The 21,352-nt window shown below is 34.7% G+C and overlaps 1 pseudogene; it reads left to right on the forward strand.

Annotated features, from left to right (window-relative positions):
* Positions 1 to 1,159: 1,159 nt before the first annotated feature.
* On the forward strand, positions 1,160 to 17,730 carry LOC149555683 (serine/threonine-protein kinase D6PKL1 pseudogene; annotated as a pseudogene).
* The last annotated feature ends 3,622 nt before the right edge of the window (positions 17,731 to 21,352 follow it).

Consider the following 21,352-nt stretch of genomic DNA (forward strand, 5'->3'; position numbering starts at 1 on the left):
ATTCTGGATAAAAACTCAAGAAAAATTGAAATTCATAAAATATGATTATCATAAAAAAAAATTGTTATGTGAAAAAAAAAATTAGCTACCAAGAAACCTCAAAACTGTTATTCTCACTTCTAAAATCAAAGACAAATGTGGCACATCTATACTATTAATAACTCGAACTGCCCGATTTTCTGACCACATTTTTTAAACAAAAGTGTGCAACAATAATATGATAAATTTAATGTCAGTTTTAAGAAATTGAAGTATCTTGTTCTAGCTTGACATTTCAAAGTGCTTCTTGGTTCCATTGAGTCCTCGTTTTGGAGGTGATGGAGAAAATACAAGGAAATGGAAATACATAGAAGTACCTAAAAATTCCAAGAAAAGATACTCAAATGGGAAAATGCCATGGGTGTTGAAGCTAGAGATTTGCTTTTAGGTGCATAATTTTTTATCAGGATACCCTGTGGATGTGCACATGAAGCACATTGAGGGCATTTAAATGCACTCTGTTTTGAGCATCCAGAGTTCCTTTCCAGACCAAATTGAGCCAAGAGCTTCTACTATAGATTGCATAGGAACGTGCTTATCATTTGCCTTAGTCCGGGGGAAGGCAAGTACCCTGGGCATCTCAACACTTCCAATAGGTTTTCCAATAACGATTCCCCCTCCATGTCGAGTCATTCTCACCAAACTTCCTGCAAAGCATAAACAATAATTATATTGTTGAATGCAAAAGATGAATGAGGATCTCCCTAGTAGTGGTTCACTTTTTACTCTTTAAATATTTTTTTGAAATAACTTATAGTTACCTTCTCTGCCCTCCATTGCAAATGCCAAATGAGATTGTTTTTCCATATCAACTATTTCCTGTAAGTTGCTTTTCAGAGTATTAGGAATATATCCTCCCAATACAGTGGCATCCTGTTCTAAAAAATTGGACTGCCCTGATAAATTGGATAACAATTTGTCCTGGTTATAACTAAAACCTAGGTTTTTGTTAGCATTATCGAACCCAACTTCCAAAGATGAGACAACTTGCACATTTTTCAAAGACATTTCATTCGAGTTTCCAACATCCTTATTAGATCCAAAATCATCAAGGGTTACTATACTAATAACCTGATGGAAGCCCTGGCTATCTTGGTTGCAGTGGAACAGTGTTGTCCACATGGCTGGAAAAGAATCCTCTGTGAGATTGACTCGCAGGTGGTTGTGAACTTATTGCATAATAGGAACCTTGTGCATGTGGATTGAAATTTGGCTCTGGTTATTTAGCAGATCATTTAGTTATGCAATTTGCTAGATTCTGTGTCCTTTATGCATATCCCTCGTGAGTGGAACGGTGTGGCTGATTGTCTGGCTAAATGGGCCTCTGAGCAGGGGCCGGCTTGGAACATTCTTGATCCTAGGATGCTTCCCTTTGATTTATCTCAGATGTTGGATCAACTTGTGGACCAGGATAAAGCTATGTAGTTCTCTTTGTTTCTTGTGTTGTTTAGCGCTCTTTGATATTCAATAAAAATTTTACCCCTCTTTTAGTTAGATCCAAAACCATCAACTACACAATTTTTTTGTCTTAAGTGTAGCATAACCTCACCAAGGGCTTGAAATGGTGTTCCTTCAAAAGGATCAACAAAGCATACCAGTAAATCTGTAAAAAAAAAAAAACCTTGTTCAAACCATGAAATTATGTATATTTCTAGAAAAGGTCCCTGAATTTCTCCTTGAGGATCCTTATAAGAAAGAGTTAGTTTCTCTGGGAATAAACCTTTCTCTCCTAAACTAATGACTTTCTTTTTGAGTTGTTCCTCCTCCAAATCACATTCATCAAACACTTTGTCATCAAGAAACCTACTTGCATCAACCAGTAGACTAATTCTCTCTAAAGTTAAATGAATGTTTCCATTAGGTGTTTCCTCAATTAATTTAGTCTATGAAGAAAGATTCTTAGAAACATTGTGAAAACCTTTTCTACTTTCACTTTCCAGTCTTGGATGCCTAACATTTGATCTTGTGATTTCCCCAATAGAAGGATGTTCAGATGTTTCTTCCTTTAATTTTTCAACTTCAACTTCATGAGAAGAAGTCTTTGACACAAATGTTTCAAACCTACTGTCATGCATGTTGTTATGGGCATTGGCCCTTATAGAACCCTTATCTTACCTATAAAAAAAACTTGAATACTTACATCAAATGCCACAAACACAAGAAATTAATGATTAAATATCCGTAGAAATAATTTGAAAATTTGGCTATTCATAAATCTCTTGGCTTGTCAATAAAACATCCAAACAAAAACTCAACTTTAGCAGACAATTAAAGTTTTTGCACAGAACTCAAAGTTTCCCTAATATGACATGATTAATCAAGCTCATTTGGCATTCCCATGGTCTCTAGCCCTAAACCACCAGTGCAACACCTAGGCTCATTTCAACTCGTAATTTTACCACTAGAAATTAACAAATATTAATTAATTTTATTATTTAACAATTTAATAGAATACTCACCTTAAATTGCACAAATTCAAGCTATATAAATTAGTTTAAATTTCTAGCTACTTATTATATGTCAACTAGTCATTAATATGTGTGGACAATTAGCTCAGAATTAAAGCTATCATAGTAGAATTTCAGTTGCTCCTACATGTTTTTAAACTTCCCTAAATAATGCAAAAACTAAGATTAAATTTGATATAGAATCACCGTACCAAGCTATGTAGGACCCGCAGCATGCAAACTATGACATTGAATCTGTACTTTGTAATTAGAATTTTGAAAATCATAATTGAATTTGTTCAAATGCTTCTAGATGATCTTATATCCGTAACCACTAAATAAAGAAATGACTGTGAAATGGTATCATCTAAAATTAATTAAATTCTTTCTGAAAATTCACTAAACAACCGAATTTTCCTTTGAAGTGCAAACACAAGAAATTCATTTCACCTATCTATCGTCAGTCAATTTTTATAGGTGGCTCTATCTCTTAGGAAGCCAATAAGGCTTGCATTCGGTTACATCGATATACATGAAATTAAGGTCACTGCATAGAACTTAGATAATTTATGTTTCTCTAACACAATATTTTACTGCAGAATTTAAAGTTACTCTTACAATATGCAAGCTAATCCAGTAAAATGAAGGCCCAAATATCAGGATTATCATATGGAACTCATCCAAACTTTGCATAAAACACTTAAAATTACAAAGAAAAGGTTAGACAAAAAAGCTAATCCGTAATATCAATGCTGAAGCCCTAAGCAATAAAAATGTCATAAGCTAGAGTGATAATGATTAAAACTAAAATTACAAGGGTTTCTTAAATACTTGTAGATGGGCATGCAGAGTTGAATTAATCTTCACAATGCTTACCGTGGCTCTTAAAATATCTGCAAACACCCACAATTCAACTATTATTTTGCAATACAATAATAAACTCCTCTTGCTTCATCTTTAAAGGCACATCAAACTAGTTGTATACAGTGCATGAGCGCTTTAAAACATGGACGAACATAAAAAAGACTCAAAATACTAAAAACCATAGATTGTTGGCAAATCGAATACAAATTGTAAGATGTGTTACTGGATTCATCCTAGACTAATTATTTTTTGGCCCTCGTAAACTAATACCTATGAGAATATAATCCTCGATGGGTGCTCAGGAAAAGGCCTCCCAATGTGCATAAATGTGTGAGAATCGCCTTCCAATTGCCCCAATCTCCTTACCATGAGGACTTGGATGAGTCTGACCTTGTGAATAAATTGTAGGCCTCACAATGCCCCTCGAACAATCAATGCAACAAATAGCCCATTTCTGAGCACTAAACTCCTCCTCATAACAACACTTCTAAGGAAGATAGACGAAATTTCAGGGAGCCTCACAGAATCCCTAGCCCAAATGGAGCCCTTCTGAGAACTTTTTATTCAAACGACAACAAAACCTCTGTAAATAAGAACCACAACTCCAAAGAGCATTCGTCATACTTATGGTTTATTGCAAGCCCTAGTTGACAAATAGATATAGATATCAAGAATTTGATATGGAATGCAAAGTGCGAATTATGGCTTAATGCAAACCCTATTTTACAAATGCATACAGCAAGAGTACATGTAATAGTTCTCAATGCAAACTATGAGTTCCAAAGATCAAGATTACATGTAATAGTTTGAATGCAAATTGTGAGTTCTATGAATGTTATGCAAAGTGTCGAGTTCCACCGATACTTCTAAGAACCATTGGAAAATGAAACAAAGTTCACATTAAAGAAGATGATCGAAAAACCAAACAGAGTTACCAGTAACTGACAAAATTTTTGGCGAGAATTAAAATTTTGGGAGCAAAGCTCCCACAAATAGCCTATCGGCTAAAATATCTAATTATTAGAATATATATAGTTATAGTTAATAGTTGTAGGGTATGTGCAGGATCATGGTGTGCCAAAAAGTAGCGATGTGAAAAAAATAGAGTTTGAAAATGTCTAAAAGCATTTCAAAATCTTCTCTAACATTTTTTCACCCATCCTGATACCAAACCTACAAAGTAAAGCCCAACCCTTATTGGGTATCTGGTTTTATATTGGATACCCAATAATATCAGATACCCGATATTATATTGGATATCAAATAATATTGGGTATCCGATATTATATCGGATACTCGATAATTGATAGTGTTATTTTAAAAAAAAAGCACAACCCACAGGTTGTCTTTCATAGTCATATATCAAGATTCATGATAGCATATTCCATGACGACATATGTCTCTAGGGGTCCTAGGACCCCTACGGACATATTATAATCGTTTACATGGGTCGAAAGGGGCAATAGGATGACCTATGACCCCTTTTGACACATTCCATGATGACATGTCTCTAGGGGCCCTAGGAACCCTAGGGACATATTAGAATCATTTATATGGGTCAAAAGGGGCTATAGGATGACTTATGACCCTTTTCGACACATTTTTATTACAACATATGTCTATAGGGGTCCTAAGACCGGTAGGGACATATTATAATCATTTATATGGGTCAAAAGGGGTCATAGGATGACCTTGGACCCCATTCAACACATTCCATGATGACATATGTCTCTAGGGGTCCTAGGAACCCTAGGGACATATTATAATAATTTATATGGGTCAAAAGGGGCCATAGGATGACCTATGACCCCTTTTGACACAATTCATGAGGACATATGTCTTTAGGGGTCCTAGGACCCCTAGGGACATATTATAATCGTTTATATGGGTCGAAAGAGGCCATAGGATGACCTATGACCTCTTTCGACACATTTCATGATGGCATATGTCTCAAGGGGTCCTAGGACCCCTAGGGACATATTATAATCATTTATATGGGTCGAAAGGGACCATAGGATGACGTATGACCCCCTTTTGACACATTCCATGATGACATATGTCTCTAGGGGTCCTAGGACCCCTAGGGACATATTATAATCATTTATATGGGTCGAAAGAAGCCATAGGATGACCTATGACCCCTTTCAACGCATTCCATGATGACATATGTCTCTAGGGGTCCTAGGACCCCTAAGGACATATTATAATCATTTATATGGGTCAAAAGGGGCCATAGGATGACCTATGACCCCTTTCGACACATTCTATGACAACATATGTCTCTAGGGGTCCTAGGACCCTAGGGACATATTAGAAACATTTATATCAGTTGAAAGGGGCCAACACATTCCATGATGACATATGTCTCTATGGGTCCTAGGACCCGTAGGGACATATTAGAATCATTTATATGGGTCGAAAGGGGCCATGACGACATATGTCTCGATATGTTAAAATCATTTATATGAGTTGAAAGGGGCCATAGGATGACCTATGATCCCTTTCAACACATTCCATGATGACATATGTGTCTAGAGGTCCTAGGACCCCTAGGGACATATTAGAATTGTTTGTATGGGTCGAAAGGGGCCATAGGATGACCTATGACCCCTTTCAACACATTCCATGATGACATATCTCTCTAGGGGTCTTAGGACCCCTAGGGACATATTATAATTGTTTATATGGGTCAAAAAGGGCCATAGGATGACCTATGACCCCTTTCGACACATTCCATGATGACATATGTCTCTAGGGGTCGGACCCCTAGGGACATATTATAATTGTTTATATGGGTCAAAAGGGGCCATAGTATGACCTATGACCCCTTTCAACACATTCCATGATGATATATGTGTCTAAGTGTCCTACGACCCCTAAGGACATTATAATCATTTATATGGGTCGATAGAGGCCATAGGAAGACCTATGACCCCTTTTGACACATTTCATTACACCATATGTCTCTACGGGTCCTAGGACCCCTAAGAAAATATTATAATTGTTTATATGGGTTGAAATGGGTCATATGATGACCTATGACCCCTTTTAACACATTTCATTACAACATATGTCTCTAGGGGTCCTAGGACCCCTAGGGACATATTATAATTGTTTATATGGGTCGAAAGGGGTCATAGGATGACCTATGACCCCTTTTGACCCATTTCATTACAACATATGTCTCTAGGGGTCCTAGAAATCCTAGGGACATATTATAATTATTTATATGGGTCAAAAGGGGCCATAGGATGACCTATTGCGCCTATTGACACATTTTATTACAACATATGTCACTAGGGGTCCTAAGACCCCTAGGGACATATTATAATTGTTTATATGGGTCAAAAAGGGTTATAGGATGACCTATGATGCATTTCAACACATTTTATTACAACATATGTCGCTAGTGTTCTTAGGACCCCTAGGGACATATTATAATCGTTTATATGGGTTGAAAGGGGCTATAGGATGACCTATTACCCCTTTCGACACATTTCATGACAACATATGTCTCTAGAGGTCCTAGGACCCCTAGGGGCATATTATAATCATTTATATGGGTCGAAAGGGGCTATAGGATGACCTATGATCCTTTTTGACACATTATAATTGTTTATATGGGTTAAAAAGAGTCATAGGATGACCTCTGACCCCTTTCGACACATTCCATGATGACATGTCTCTTTAGGGGTCCTAGGACCCTTAGGGACATATTATAATTGAATTTACATGGGTTGAAAGGGGCCATTGGATGACTTACGACCCCTCTCTACACATTTCATCATGACCCCTAGGGACATGTTTGTTTGGTTCTAATGCATCGAGAGGGGTCATAGGTTCGATGCATTTCATGACAATGTATGTCCCTAGGAGCCCTTGGACACCTAGGGAGGGTCATAGGTTAACCTATGACCCCTTTCAATGCATTTTATGACAATATTATATTTAATAGTAATATAATATTGTATATTTTAATATAATAATAATATATTATTAGATTATATAACAATAATAATCATATATGTTAATAGATTATAGATTTAATAATAATAACCATATATTTAATAATAATAATATTTATCATATATATTACTATTTATATTTAGTTATAATAATTATTATTATATTTGTAACTATATTATATTTAATAATAATAATCATACATATTACTATAAATACAATAATAATTATAATCATATATAATAATAATAGTTAATAATAATAATATCAATGTCCACACTTTCCCCAAATAAATTTTCCTCTAAAATACTCTAAAGTTTCCGTCTCAAATTTATTTCCTCTCAGATTTGCCTCCAAAATTTCAATTGAAAAATCATGAACCTGATCGGATACCCAATTAGATTTCAGGTATCCGATTAGGCTCAGTATTTACCAAGCCTATTTGGTGAACCCAAAAAACATGTTTAAGAAGGGTTTCATTAACACTCAGACTTCGGGTAGCCATCTGATAATGCTATTTTTATTGAAATTGAATGAAATGAAAAGGGGTTTTTTACAACACTCTAGAGATTCCATCGATATAATTGCTGTCAAATTCTATGTTTGATAAGTATTTATTAGTTAATTTTCAATGAAGATGATTGTAAAGTGTTGATTGACATACTAATTGAAAAATAGCTATAACTTTCAAACGGTATAACATTTTTTAAATCCAAAAGTTGTCTCAGATTCTATGCTTCACCTAGTATAAGAAAAATTAAATAAAAATTAAATTTTGTAAAGTTTTCTATTAGTTAAGGTGGTCAGACATGGGAGTTTTTTTTCCAAAAAAGTTTTAGTAAAAAAATCATATTTAATTATTTATTTGGAATAAAAATACCCAAATATGTGCGTCACATCTAGGCATGAGTCTAAATTTTATATCTATAATTATATTTAAAAAAATTATCATTTGATTTTGATTAAGGAGGTCAGACATACACCTACTTTTTATTTTCGCCCTGAAATTTTTGTAGTACTACGTTAAAATCCAAACTTTTGACCAAACAATTATTTTTTTCTCTAGATAAGGCCTAGTAGTTTAGAAACTACATTCAATTTGGTACAGATTATTTTCTTACAAATTTTTGATATAAAGTCTAGAACCACTCTAAAATTATGTGTCAAGTTGACATAACCCTGATTTGCTAGTTTTTCACTACCACTTAAGGTCATAGTTTGGTTGACCATAATCCTGCACATACCCTATATTTATAAAAGCATTGTCTATTGTCAAGTTCTTCAAACTTAGAGATCTATTAAAACTTAAGAATGTTTCTATCATCTCCAAATAAACATTATGGGGGTGTGATAAAATAATATTTACTTTATTGCATATGTTGCTCAGTAGGTGAGCATTTAATTCTAAGTCTAGAAGAGTCTTGAAACATCTGTATAGCTCCTTCTAGATTTTCTCTTCCTTCATGCAGTTGTTCAAAAGTCTCTATAAGTTTGCTTCAGTTATAAATGTCAAACCATTGGTAGATGGATGTATGAGGAAAATTACTATAATGAAAAATTATGTTTGTGTAATTTGCTATGTTCTATCTCCTTTATTTTATTCTATTATATATTGTGCTACTATTATAATCATCCCAATAATTTCATAACATGCAACAAGAAAATTCTAAGGGTAATGATTAAAAATAAAAAATGCATTTGATAATTCATTGAATACATAAAACTTTCCAGGGTATTTCTCATGATGGAAAAAATAGTAAACACACAACTCCCCAGGCATTTCACATGATGGCAAAAATAATAAACACACAACTATTGGATATTTGAATCAGGTGACATGCCAGAAGTTCCAACATTGATTCTCAATTCTATAAGCTTAAAATCAAAAACCTTATGTGCCCTAGATCAAACAAGACTATCATGAATTTGAATTTCATGTATCCCAACCATTAATAGGTGGTTCACATAATGTCTCCTCTACATACTTGTCACTTATTTGTTCACCCCTATCTTGTGCCAACATCAACAAAATTAGTTCCTATGTAAAGTTTCAAAGAGTGAGCACACAAATATTATGATATGAGCTATATTACTACAATAGAAATTTTATCATTTTAGCATCACATGGTAGTGCAATAGAAACCTTTCTACCATTAGTGCCAAATACTAGTACAAAGCTCACATAATTATCTTAAAATAGTTTAAGGTAGAAATTGAACCCTCTTGTGGAAGAAGAACCCTAAGGAAGGGAAATCTCATACATCAAATTATTGTCTCTATTGATGGCAACCTAAAGAGCCTCACTAACTTTAAAACAATCTTAGATGGATAAGGATATTTATAAGGTAGTCAGGAAAGGTTCAAAATTGTTGAGCATCATGAGGATTGAGACAAAGCCCTTCTCATCATATCTTAATAGAGATTTGATGATATTTGTAGGGCATAGCATTGTCACAAAACCATGAGCCAAGGGATTCTCTTGCTAATTCATATATCTAAAACTTATATTTAACTCATTAATTTAAATTTTGATATAATCTCTCAGTAATTCCAATTGTAAAAGGTAATCAATGATGAGTGTCTCAAATGAAATTTTGAAGTATTTTCTTGCAATTTGTTGTAAAGAGTTGTGGATGTATCACTTAATAATTTTTTTAATGTTGTATTTATATTGCATAGTAAGTATTTTAACAAAATCTATGATTTTTTTTGGATATATTCTCTTTAAACACTGATTCAAATGCAAAGAGCCTCACTATCTTTATTCCCTTTAGGTTCTATGCATCTAAAATACTCATTTCCTTTGAGTATTTTCATATGTTAGGAGTTTCTTATAGATATTAAAGATAGAAAATGTTCTAGTAAGATAGGAAGGCCATATTATTCTTTTGGACTTTGATCTATCCTTGAGATGTCCTATGTGTCCTACTCTAGTGAAGTCAACATCAATAAACTTCAACCCTTCATCTAGGCTTCCTACCTACTGTATGCAACAAACTTGTATTGAGGCATCCTTTGTTATGTGCTTCCATACAACCTTCATGTTTTATCCCACATTGCATTCATCAAAGGTCTAAGAAAAATAGAAAGACAAAGAATGAGATAACAATTTAAGAAAATCATCTACCAGAACTAATGGTTGAGCCGACTAGTGCTCAATCAATGTCATTTTTTGGTACTCATGAATCTAGCTTCTAAGATCATTAAAGTATAGGATCATGGGAATGTTCTAGATTGGTGGACATTGTGGAAAGATCTAAAGAGCAACATTAGTGCTCAAACAAATAAACTAATGCACAATAAAAGGAAGTAAGTTCAATCACACAAAGAACATACAAAAGAACTACTATTGAAATAATATTAGTTTTCAAGCTAATAAAAGCAAATACATAGCAAACTTTCCAACTCACCTATTACTCCAACATAGTAAGATGTTATTCTAGTCATGATTTCCCAACTTGCTGCTACAGTAATATAAATAGTGTAACACTATAGTGCTAGTATAGTAAAACTACCTTCAATCAGTCCAAGACCCTCATAAAAACATTCCTCCACAATGGCATAAGTATCAGACAAGGAATGAGAATGGTATGAGCAAACATGATCCAGTCCGCTTGTAGCTAGAAATGCACCTAAGCTGCCTATTAATAAAGTTAATAGAAATGAATTGTAAAGGTTAAACCCCAAGGGAATGACATCTAGAATTTCACAAGAGAGGATAGAAATCCTCTAATGCCAAAAAAATAGATCCGTAACTTACGCATCTGATTTCTTCTCATATTCAACCTTTCCTAATAATAGCCACAAGCTCTCCTTTTATTCCTACTTCATAGGGATGACCACTTTTCACGAGTAATGCGGGATAAATAAAATAAAATAAAATAAAATAAAAGGCTAACAATCATACAACTAGAAAACTGCTAAAGTGGGGACATTACAATCCACCCCCCTTGAAATTGCTTGTCCTCAAGCAATCTTAGGCCTATTTTCTTTAGCAACTACTCACTCTCCCAAGTAGCATCTTCCTCTGGCGGGTGTCTCTATTTGAATAAATGTTCTTTAATCACCCTTTTTTGTAGTGTCCTTTCCTTGGTATCTAGAATAGCCTTAGGAATCAATATGAACTTCCCCTCCTCATCTAATTGTGGCAAATCTGTAGAAGGCACAACTCTCTAACTGATGGCTTTCTTAAGCCTCGACACATGAAATGTATTATGCATCAGACTACCCTCTAGAAGCTCAATCTTTTAGGTAACCTGGCCCACCTTGCGAATAACTCTATAGGAACCATAAAATCTAGGCTTTAACTTCTCTGCTCCAATCTTCTTGAGTGATGACTGTCTGTATGGTTGTAGCCTCAAGTAAACTATATTCCCAACCTCAAAGCTACTCTCTATCTGGTGCTGGTCAGTATATATTTTTTTGTGATTTTGGGCTTCATGTATATTCTCCTTAAGCACCCTCAAAATATCCTGACTATCCTACAAGAATTTTTTGCTTTGGGCACTCTACTATCCCCCAAAACTAGATCCATGAAACTAGGTGCTTCATAGCTATACAGTGCCATGAATGGAGTCATCTTCATGGACATATGATAAGTGGTGTTATAAAAATACTCTCCCATATGTAGCCAATTGACCCAAGCCCTCTATTGTGTAGTCACATAGTTCCTTAGATATCCTTCCACCCATTTATTCACAATCTTGTCTGCCCATATGCCTGTGAATGATAACTAATGCTAGGTGTAAGATCTATACCACACAACCCAAACAAATCTTGCCAAAAAGTACTCATAAATTTACTATCCTGATCACTGACAATGAAACTAGGTAGCCCATGTAACCTAAATATCTCTTTCAAGAAAAGATCAGCCACTTGTGTTGATGTATAGGTGGATGGAATAGCAAAGAAGTGATCAAACTTCATCAACCAGTCAACTATCACATAGATGTGATCTCTCCCTTGTACTTGTGGTAGCCCAATGATGAAGTCCATAGAAATACTTTCCCATTTCCTATTTACAATGGGTAAAGGTTGCAATAACCTTGCAATATATGTGTGCTCTCCCTTATTCTACTAACAAATTGTACACTCCCTGACATGATTCTGAACATCATCCTTGAGCCCTTTCCATGTGAACCACTCACGGATCTGCCTATAGGTCTTAAAGACCCATGGATGTCCAACTATAGGTGCATTGTGAAATGCCTTCAATATTACCTCTCTAAACTATGATGATGGAATCAAATATATCCTACCCTAGAACTTGATCAATCTATCCATCACCATGTAATGATCATCTTATATGGTGCCAACAATCACTCTAGAAGCCCAAGCATCCCTCGTATACCCTATTGTAGTTTTATTTCTCCAATCTCTTGTAATCTCAGCTAGAGCACAAATATGAGGACTCTTGGATAAAGCATCTTCCACCACATTCTTCTTACCTTTGGCAAACTCAATGTCAAAGTCATAGGCCTACAACTTTGTAATCCACTTATGTTGTCTATCATTCAAATCACATTGGCTCATGAAGTATTTGGTGTTGTTGTGACCAATCTTGATTACAAACTTCCCCCCAACTAGATAGGGCCAAAACTTGGCCAATGCATACATAATAGCCAACATCTCCCAATCATAGATGGAATAGCTCATCTCCACTCCATGGAGCTTCCTACTCTCAAAAATAATGGGATGCTTCTCCTGCATCAAGACTACCCAATCCCATTTCTTGATACATCACAATGAAGCTCAAATGGCTTCATGAAGTCTCATAGAGCTAGTACTAGATATGATGACATCACCAGCTTGAAATGATCAAAGCTTCTTTGAGCTGCCCCCATCCATGTGAAGGCTCCTTTCTTAGTAAGGTCTATCAAGGGTGTAGTGATTTGTGAAAATCCCTTAACAAATCTCCTATAAAACCCATAAAGAGCAAAGAATCCCTTAATCTATGTAAGGTTCCTAGGAGTAGGCCAATCAACAATAGCTCTAATCTTTTTAGGATCTACCCGAACTCCATCTGTGTTGATGATATGCCCAAGGTATAGTAGCTCAATCAACCCAAACTCACAATTAGATTCCTTGGCATGTAGTGACTCTTTCTCCAAAATGGACAACACCATCTCAAGATTTTGTAAATGCTCCTCCCAAGTTATAGTGAAGACTAAAATGTCATCAAAGAAAATTAGGAAAAATCTCCTAAGCTACCCCCTAAATACCCGATTCACGCAACTTTGGAACATAGTAGGGGCATTGGTTAGCCAAATGGCATAACCAATAATTTGAAGTGGCCATAATGACACCAAAAATTTATCTTCTCAATGTCCTCCTCCCTCATCCTAATCTAATGATACCCTTATTGTAAATCAATCTTTGTAAGAAAGCATGCATCATGCAATTCATTAATCAGATCATCTATCCATGGGATGGGATATCTGTTCTTAATGGTCTTCTTATTTAATGCCCTATAATCGATGCACATGTGTATCATCCCATCCTTCTTCTTTAAAAACACTACTATTCGAGAAAAGGGGTTCTTACTAGGCCAGATATGCCCCATCTCCAATAATTCCTTAATTGCCTTCTCTATCTCATCCTTGTGTTTCTTAGGATGATGATAGGGAGTCATCATAACTAGTTTGGCTTCCTCCTTGAGCTCAATAACATGCTCTATACCCCTGTTAGAAGGAACCCCATGCAAAATCTTGCCAAATATCTTAGTGTTCCTGTCAAGTATTTCCTAGATATCTGTTGGATGACACTTTACCTATGGCTCCCGTGAAGCTAGCATAGTGAAACATTCTGCTACCCACTCTATATCATTATGCTGAAAATTTTTCTCCATTCTCCATATGGAGACTACTTTGCAACTCCCATCTGAAAGTCCACTAAGTACAATAGTTCTCCCCTCATGCTGAAACCTCATCTCTAATTTTGCTACTCTCCCATGTCTACTACATAGAACTCATCCTTCAATTCATAGCCATCTCCAAACTTGATGTGAAGATTAGATATCTTCTAAGTGCATAATAATTTGTCACCATTAGCTACCATGACTCTAAACCCAATGTGCTTCTTAGTCAGTAAACTTCTCTTGGCTACCAATTGTGCATCTATGAAATTATGTGTAGCCCTAGTGTCAATGAGTGAGATCACTTTTTTCCCTTGGATAGTACCCTTGATCTTAAATGTGATTGCCTTCTAATCCCCCATTAATCATTCCCATGGCTTCTCATCCTTGAGATTGTTGCTCTCCTCTGTACTACTATCCTCGTCTGAATTAGAGTGTTGATCCTCACTCTTTGACTATGACTCCTTTGCTGAGAAATACTCCATTTGATTTACCTTAGCCTTGAGAGGACACTTATGAGATAAATCCCAAGGCTCTCTACAATAAAAATATAACTTCTTCTTTCTCAACTCATTTAGGGTGTCATCATCCAACTTATCCCTTTTTGGCTGAGCATCCTTGTGAAAATATTTTTTGTCCTTCTCCTTGTCTTTTTTCATATATGAATCCATGTGCTGAAATATACTCCTAAAAGAAGGTGCTAAGTCATGATCCTTTTTAGCAGCCTCCTGTAATGTAGCTAGGTCATTCCCCTTGACCCAACCTTGCAAGGGATTTGAGATTCTATTCATAAAAAGCACTGCTAACCTCCTCTTTGAAATATCTGTGACCAACATAGCTAACCTCTAAAATTCACCGATATACATCTCAACGGATCCCCAACACTTGAGTTGTGCCAACTCCTTAAACTATAACTCGAGATCCCTGGTATAAAATCTCTCTATGAGTTTCTCAGTGAACTCCTCGTAAGATGTGATCTAATTATGCCCCAAGGTTACCATGTTATGGTGCCACCAATCATATGCTAGTCCATCCAAGTGAATAGTTGTATACGTTATAGCCTCCTCCTTAGGCATAGGATTCAGTTGGAAGTATGTATCTACCTTCTACACCCAAGATTGTGCAGTCATCTTCCCTGAAGCATCATATTAAAGTAAAGAAATTTTCCCAACTTTCTTTCTCAACTCAAATTTTTGATTTCTCTCTCCTGATCTGGGCATGTGTCTCATCCTCAAGTCTAAATAATCTCTGAGAGAAATATCTACTTGAAACTCTAGTCCACTAGCCTCCCAGTCCCTCCTAAACTCATCCTGTATCTTGGTAATCTATGGTTCATTAAATAGTTGAATTGGATCTCTAGTTGGGAAGGGAGGTAGAAGAGGTCTCAAGCTTGCTGCTCGAGCTAGGCATGCAACACATGTCTAAAGTTATCAGCCTCATTCCCATTGTTGCCATGTCCATTATTACAATTAATATTATCGTCAAGACCATTGTTGTTGCCTTGGCCTCCGTTATTATTGCCCCTATTGTTGTTGTTTTCTCCATTTTTATTGTTTCCATTGTTAACATGTCATCAGGATTAATATTGAAAACCATCTATCTAGCCATAAGCTACAACATTATATCCACTCGCCTATTCTACTCTTGTTGCATATCTTGCCCCTCCTTTAATGTACCCAATAACCATCTGAACATTACCTCCTCCTAATCTAGACCGGTATTCCTACCTCTACCTTGTCTTGTATCCCTATCATCTCAGTCACCCATATTGTTATCTTGTTCAAAGAATATCTCCTTTGTGTTTATATGACTAGATTATATGTGCCTCTGCACGGATGAACTAGACTATTCGCTCTACAAGTTTGAACTCTGACTTTGTCTTGCTTTGGTATTGTGGAAATTATAAAGCCCCTGTCACATGCTCAAACATACATGCTTGGCCCTTTTAATTTCTGATTTTAGTGTTTCTACATTTTTTCAAACACTTTTCCCTCAATCCAGCTATCCGACATTCCCTATAAGACCTCCACAAGATGGCAAGACTTATAGCTCTAGTACCACTATAATGGGCACCTTGGAAATGCCCAAAAAACCAAACCAACTATTGATAGTGATTTTAATGTCTTTGCATAGATTTGAAACCACATAACATGAACAAGAAGGAATTTATGCAAAACTAAAGATTGAACTACTATTGAAATAATATTAGTTTTCAAGCTAATAAAATCAAATACATAGAAAACTTTCCAAACTCACTAATTACTCCAGCATTAGAACATGTTATTCTAGTCACGATTTCCCAACTTACTGGCTATAGTAATATGAATAGTGTCACACTGTAGTGCTGGTATGGTAAAAATTGCCTTCAATCAGTCCAAGACCCTCATAAAAACATTCCTCCACAATGGTACAAGTATCAGACAAGGAATGAGAATGGTATGAGCAAACATCTGATCCACCTATAGCTAGAAATGCCCAAGTTGCTTGTTAATGAAGCTAATAGCAATGAATTCCAAAGGCCAAACCCTAAAGGAATAACATCTAGAATGTCATAAGAGAGGATAGATGTCCTCTAATGCCAATAATAGATCCATAACTCACACATCCAATTTCTTCTAATATTCAACCTTGCCTAACAATAGCCACAAACTCTCCTTTTATTCCTACTTCATAGGGTTGACCACTTTTCACGATGAATGTGGGATAAATAAAATAAAATGAAATAAAAGGCTAACAGTCACACAACTTGACAACTGCTAAAGTGGGGACATTACACTCCAGGGTAGGTTTCAAATAGACTTTTGCATTTAATAAAGAGCAGATTATGTGCCATCTAACTACAATAACAAGTAGTTATGTCTAGAATAGCCATCATAGGTTTTTCCAAGAGATATTCTCTTTGCATATTTATTTTTTACTAATAAATATAGAATGCTGATAATACATTTTTGTAACTATAATTAGCTATGATAAAAAATTAATTCTCTGCTGTAAAAAATAGAGCTTCCTTTGTTGTCAAGAAAATAGAGTTATTCTCTTCTTTCATATATTCTTTGTGTGGTTGAATTTTCTTTCTTTTATTGTACATTTTTTTATTTGTTTGAGTGTTTTTGTTGCTCTTTAGATCTTTCTACATTTGGTATCAGAACTCTCTTCTTGGTGTGTGTTGTTTATAGTTTCTACAGACATTTGATATATTATTGTATGAGTTTCTACATGGGAAGACACCTTTCTTCATACAATGTAGTCAGAGTTCCACTAAAATCCCCTGACATGCCCAGTGTCAGTTTTATAGCTAGGGACTTGATCAAAGGCTTACTTGTCAAAGACCCACAACATAGGTTACTATACAATAGAGGTGCTGCAGAAATGAAACAACATCCATTCTTTGAAGGCATCAATTGGGCCCTTATTTGCATCACAACTCCACCTATGATCTCGAAACCCATTGACTTCAAGTTCACTATAAAAAAAACTATGCCTAGCACTAATAATGCCAAGAAGAAAATTGTAAATCCATATGTCTATTCTTCAAGATCTTACCTTGAATTTGATTTTTCTTAAGTTGGACATAAATCTAGTAATTTGGTATGTCAATTATTATTGATTTATTGTGGAAAAGTGAACACTGTAGAAAATGCTCTTCCAAAGCTTAGGCTTTAGTGTCAACCACCATTACAGTTGTATTGAGACTGTAAATCCTAATGACTATAGATCCATCTAGCCACACACATTCTTCAAGTGAACTTAAAGGTACATTATTGAGCCAAGTGTATCATATGGGCCTTAAAGATTCAAACACACTAATCACTATCAGTTTTTGGGTATGAAGGCAGAGATATTTCCTATGTATCTTTGTTTGCACTTACCAATGGGCATGTTGGTTTATGAATATGCATGTGCATGTAAATTTTTTTTTTCTAATGAAAAGAAATGAAAAGCAAAGTGACTATTGTTATCAATTAGCTATACACAACTCTGAAATGCTAAATCCATTACTCCCATCTTCTATTGTTTGTTGGATGTAAAAAGTGCTTACTTTTAGACATATCTCACTCTAACCTTTGTGAATCCATATCTTACTATTTTTTCATGTGGAATGATAAATATGCTACTTAATATAGATAACCATTATAAGGAGGATGATAATAAAGTAGAATTCCCTGGCCTCTTAGACATGTTTCTGAAGTGGAATTCAAAGTGACATGTGAGATGAGCTTAGTGGTGAAGCTCTGGAACCCTGACCCATTCTAAAACAACAATTTATACTTTAAACTGAATGTTCTAGAGCCCCATACCTATGGCAATCTGTTGGACCAATCATCTAGAATTTTGGTCATTTTGCATCTATATTAACTATCTAAATTTCTATGTTGGTATGATTTCCTACTAGGTTTCTTCTAATGTTGAAACCTTAGGATGCTTAGGGAAGAGAAGAAAAGGAAGTGGTCTCTTGGAAAAATTCATATAGAAAGCATGGGTTAGTGCCAATGAAGTGGTGTGGGATTTATTTTTAGGATTTTTTAACAAAGATGTTTGAGAGAATTCATCATCTGCATCATTTTTTCCATTAGTGCATGACCCAATATATAAATTCAAGGCTTCAACAAAGGAGGCAAAACATTTACCATCCCCAAGACTCTTGTGGAGAATCCTTGACACCTCAAGAATGTTGTTATTTCTTGCCATCAAAAATATTTGATCAGTGGTTAGTTGTGATTATGGAGGCCCTGATTCATGAGTCTAAAAAGTTCTATAACCCTTTTCCTAACTGCTCCATCCTACTTGTAAAGGATGGTGTTATGCCCTTTCTATAACAAAATGTTTCCTATGTGGTGTGTGGTGTGTGGTGTATGGTGTACCTAGGATCACAAATGACAATGTTGTGGGAAAAGAGAGGGCATGATTGAATCAAAATGAAAATGCAATCACATGAAATGCAAGTCAAAAATGTTGATCTTCCTTCCTTTCTTTTTTTAATGTCCTTCTATTTTCATCCTATAAGGATTGTAATCATGCCATTAAAGTTACACAAAATTTGAACATGCTAGCATTATAAAGGTTTGAACCTGGATCTTGGTACTAATAAAAACCTCACACAATTTTGTGTCTATTTCATACCTACTTTGTTGAACCCTAATGAGACCAATGGGCACTTGAAATGTTTTGACAAAGACATAGGAAAACAATCTATATCCATCAAATCGAATGTAAGAGGATGGCCAATAGCTTAGGGTGAGAGCCATATCATGTCCATATGAAATATGTTGTGTTAAAAGAATCTATGCATTGACAAGTTAAAAGAATCTATGCATTGACAATTCTTACTTCAAACAGGGAAGAGCCCTAATTCAAAATGACTAGGGAAGTCGCATAAACATCATTAAAAAACCCTTGACTAGCTATAGAACAACATAAAAATTCCTTGTAAATATCATTCAATCTCCCACATAATACGCCATCAACTTTACTTCGTAGAGAAATAAAATGTATTTAAACCTAAAAATATTTAGATAGAAGTGTCAAAATTCCCTCACATCAATGGAAAATTGGAAAGAAAAGAACTTTTTTTTGAATAGGTAATGAATTTAACAGAACGAAATAGTCAAACCAAAGTAATGATATATTTGACCAAAAAAACTTGGCATGTTGCATTGCCACATTAGCAAGATTTGAATATTGCACAAAGTACTAAAGGAATGATTGAAAGATTGGTCACTTTTTAGAGGCAGTAGATAAAGCCAATAAAAATACTGCCCACCCCCAACTTAGAATGTCTAATTTCATGGGCACATGATATGAATAGGAACCCTAAATTTTGGTTTACTCTGAAGCTAAAAATTAAGGAGATTAATATCTGAACTTCCTATTTTTAAAAATTCTATAAAAAATAGGCAAGAGATTGGTAAATTGTGAGCCTCTTAAGTGGGAGGTCTTGGGTTTCAATCTACTCAAATTAAATATTTAAATAATAATAATTAATAAAAAATACATAATAATTAATCTTGGCTTTGGCCTTTTACTGATAAAAAAAATTCTATCGATAATAGAACACAACAAGTGAAATGAACCAAGGTGTTGCATTTGCATGGAAGTGAAGGCCTTTGACTTGTTAAAACAAATACACTATGCACACTTTGGTTTAAAATGATTTACAAAATATAGGGAAAAATTCATTAGAGGCACCCAAGTTACATACCAAAAGTTATAGAGGTTGCAAGAAGATTCATCCTATTGTCTTCACACAAACACACTTGAAACCCTATGATTAAGGAATGACTAGAGAAATAGGAAATAATAATTTTTCTTTCTTAAATCATCTCTTCACACTAGTAGAAATTTGGCAAATAAATGACTATGTGACTAAAAGTTTTAGTCACGAGACTAAAATGTTTAGTCACATGACTAAAAGTGATCAAATTCTAGTAATATTTTATAATTTATAAGTATATGTGAATAAATAAATGACTAATTTGGTCATTGGGTAAAACCACAATGTTAGAGAAAGATACATGACTAAATAAATGACTAAAAAATTATTCACTAATAATTTCTCACCAAAAAAATGATTAAATCAATAATCAATGTGTTTTTAATCATATTAATACATTCTTTAACTTTTTATAACTTTTATTACTCATTGATGGAGTTATTGTCCTATCAATACATTATTATCAGTTAACTTTCTCTCAAATTTTCTCTTTTTAATATGTTTTTTCATCATTTTAAGTCTAGCTTTTTATTTTTTAATTTATATTTTAATTCTTTGGAACATTTGAAAAAATTAATTAGAGTGAGAAGGGATTTTTATTCAACTGCTATGAAATGATAAAAATAAAACAAAATTTTGTTGTTTTCTTTGGGCAAAGTTCAAACATGATAAACTCGTATTCTTCCAGATTCCCCATATTAGGCAGTTGAGTTTCAACAAAGTGCCAAAGTTGTATACAAATGCAGATGAGGTGAGACAAACTTTAACATATTAGGAGTAATTTATCTTGTTCCCCAAAACCACTCCAGAGAATGCATAAATCTTGAGGTTCGAGGCTTATCAACTTTCCTCCTCTTTCAATTAAGATAGAAGAAAAGACAAACTCAATGATACTGAGGAAAAATATCTCGTGGAAACTAGTAGTGGGTTTTTATCATATTCTTATTCCAAATAGAATTCTAATAATTATTAAAT

The sequence above is a fragment of the Cupressus sempervirens genome, chromosome 5, assembly GCF_028749045.1.
Source record: "Cupressus sempervirens isolate cs-2001-9-10 chromosome 5, ASM2874904v1, whole genome shotgun sequence".
In the NCBI taxonomy this organism is placed as follows: domain Eukaryota; kingdom Viridiplantae; phylum Streptophyta; class Pinopsida; order Cupressales; family Cupressaceae; genus Cupressus; species Cupressus sempervirens.